Below are 3,064 nucleotides of genomic sequence, written 5' to 3'. Positions count from 1 at the left end.
TTTGGTTTTATGGGTTTGTAGGTTTTTAGTAGGTTTATCCAAACTGTGAATTTTATTGTACATAGATTATATCTCAGTAAAGCTGAGAGCATGCAGAAGACTTTATTCCTTCCAGCCAGGTCCATGGGTCCCAGCACTGCTGCCTCCTTAACCGGTTGCAAAACAGAAACCGGCGCGCTCTCTCCTCTCTCCTTTCTCAGGCTCCTGGGCCAGTCTCCCAAGACAGTGAGTAATTAGCCGCGAAAGAGTCTTGGATGTGAAGCCAAAAACAACAGCAGTGTCACATCAGATGCTGAGACATCTCCAGCTAAGAGCTGAGCTCAGCCCCCACCCGCCCCCTCCACCCCCAGCCGCAGCCACAAGCAGAAGGAAAACAGCCCGGTGCGGCTGAGTACAACCGGGGCTGCCTTCCTCCACCGTGTCCGCCATTCTGGTCTCGTGCCGCAGGAGGCATTGCTACATGACTGCTATCATGGCTCATACTAACAGTAAACAGGTCCTCGGGGGGACCCAGCACGCAAGCCCCTTGTGCCAGGAACAGCGGCAGGCCCTTTCTGTATTCCGCTTCATTCTCCCCTCCTGGCGTGACTCAAGGAACAACTGTCCCCAAGTTACAGGTGAGGAAGCCGAGGCTCTGAAACATGACTGCGCCAAGTGGCCAGAATCTCGAGCAGCCTGACTGCCTCCTGCCCCAGCCCCTGGAGGCCTCGAGTCCTCCTTTACAGGAATGCCCCCCACCCCCAGCCCAGTTCATGCCAACAGCCTTCAAGCTCCGGCTTCTCCATCCCTCCCTGCAGTCTGAGTCCGGCTTTCCCGTTGTGGAAGGGGAACTGGGTGGGGTAAGGCAGCTGTGTTCTCACGAAAAAGTCCCTTTGGAGGGCGGAGGCCCTGAGGAAGAAGGAAAGGCTGTGGGGATTGACGGGCCTCTGGAGGACTATCTTAGGGGGTGGGTGTCTGGGAGTCCAGAGGCACATCCTGCCCCCTTTCAGGGGCTCCTGGTGTGGGGTCTGGAAGTGAGTGGCTGGTGCAGCCTGTGGTCTTCCTGCTAAGCCGCTAGGGCTACTGGGGCCATAGCCTCCAGAGCCTGCTTACAACTGGTCCACTCAGCCTCCAGTGCAAGCCGTTGAGCACAGATCTCAGGGCCCTGCACGTTCTGGGCCATGCCTCCGACATCTGAGATGAGAACCAGGAGGCCCCATATGATGTGCCGCTGTGACCCGCATTGTCTGGAGGCAGTAGACCCAATGGTTGGTGACCAGGAGTGGAAATCTGAACCGTGTCTCCTGTGTGTCGCTGGGCAACTTGCTCAACTTCACTGATCTCTGAAAATGGGCACGATAATAGGACCTGGGGTGGTTGAGAGTACACCACACGACCACACGTGCCTTTCGTGGCCTACACTTATCTTTCTGCCTGGAAGAATTTTCCACTTGTCAGGTGCTTCTTCACCCCAACAAGGCTCAATCAAGTGTGTTCTTCTTTGGGAAGCTGCAGACATCTGACCCCAGGCCACAGGGTCATACCCAGTCTGGCTCCCACGGCCTTCCCAGGCTGTGTGGTGTCAGTGCAGTATTAGGGACGGGAACACACCTGTACCATGTTGAGCTGCTCTGAGGTTTAAATGCGTTACTGCTAATTGGGAGCTTGGAACAACTCCTGGTGCATAGTGAGTACTCAGGAAAATGTGATGTCTCTTTATTCCCTTAGCAACTTCTGTCCTGGGTGAAAGTTGTCTGCCCTCCCCACCGGCCTGCAGGCTCTTCTAGGGCAGGATGGGGCTTGGTTCCTGTCTGCATCTGGAGAGTCCCCTGATGCACATCAGGTATCCTTACTCAAGGGAAGAGGGGCTTGCCTTTGGGACGGGGATGATGAAACTCAGCAGCCTTTGCAGGGTTTGTGGTTTAGCCTGTGTCATTTTTGTCTGTCAGCGTAACTCTGGCTTGGCTTAGCTCTGTCAAACTCTGGGGGATAAGAAGAGCAGAGCATGAACCTGAAAACACACCCCAACCCCAAATTATTTCTGTTTCCAGGACACACGCAGGACAGGCTGGAATAAATACTGGTGGTTTATCACAGGAAGGCTGGTCTCGGCTCGGGAGGGTGAGTATGCACGCATACGCAGCCAGCTGATTTATTGTGACCCGAGCCAAGCACTGAACAGAGCGCAGCCATTTATCTACTTGGTTGGAGGAGAGGTCAAGAGAGAGAAGTCAGAGATTAAGCTAAATAGTTCAGTGCCTTTGTTAACTCCTGGGGCGTCTCCATGGCTTGTGTTCCCAGGGAATACTGTCATGAGCTTCACAGGGACTGGGTTCCTTCTTGGGGAGACAACCCTGGCCCCAGGGAGCAGCGTGGCCAAGGACAGCCTCTTAGGTTGCCGAAAGGGAGCAGAAGCAGGAGGAGGGAGGCTGGGAACTGGGAGGAGCACCCCGTCATGGAAGACCTGCTGCCAATGCGGGGCTGCAGTCCCAGTCTCTCCCACCACCAGACCCTGGTCGGGAGACATCACAGAGAGGCTTGCCTTCTCCCCACCTTCATTCAGGGCTCTGCTCAAACAGCCCATTTGCAATAGGACTTCCTACAGCGTCCTGGGTAAATACCCCCACCCATGCCCCCATCGCACTCTATCCCTTCCCCTGCTTTATTTTTCTTCATGGTACTCAGCACTGTGACATATCTATGTCTGTATTTGTTTACCTGTTGTTGGGCGTGTTTTTGAATGAACTGCTGTCTCTGGTGTAAAGTCCAACGTGTGGCAGATTGTAGGTGCTCAATAAATACCTATTCAGTGAATGACGAGTTGTTGCTAATAGTTTAGGACTGCTGAATATGTGCCTAGATAAGCTTTGTAGATCTCACTGCATGTAACACCTCAACAGTACTGTGCTGTAGGTACTGTCCTTAGGCTCAGAGAGGTGAAGTGGCTTGCCCATGGCCACACAGCTGAAACCAGATTCAAACCCACCTGGCACCAGGGCCTGAGCTCTCAGCCACTCTCCCAAGAGAGGACATGGTCATGGACTTGTTTAGAGAAGGATTAGTCACGCCCCAGCCCAAGGCATAC

General features: G+C 54.0%; 1 long non-coding RNA gene across 1 annotated transcript; it reads left to right on the top strand.

Moving 5' to 3' along the window:
• The first annotated feature begins 545 nt into the window (after positions 1–545).
• On the top strand, positions 546–2,793 carry LOC112625697. The gene is made up of 3 exons (XR_003119752.1): positions 546–617; positions 1,438–1,666; positions 2,031–2,793. It is a non-coding gene; the product is annotated as an uncharacterized LOC112625697 (long non-coding RNA).
• The last annotated feature ends 271 nt before the right edge of the window (positions 2,794–3,064 follow it).

Source organism: Theropithecus gelada, chromosome 6 (assembly GCF_003255815.1).
Source record: "Theropithecus gelada isolate Dixy chromosome 6, Tgel_1.0, whole genome shotgun sequence".
In the NCBI taxonomy this organism is placed as follows: domain Eukaryota; kingdom Metazoa; phylum Chordata; class Mammalia; order Primates; family Cercopithecidae; genus Theropithecus; species Theropithecus gelada.
Note: the sequence above shows the minus strand (reverse complement) of the source record. Positions and strands in the feature narration are given on the sequence as shown.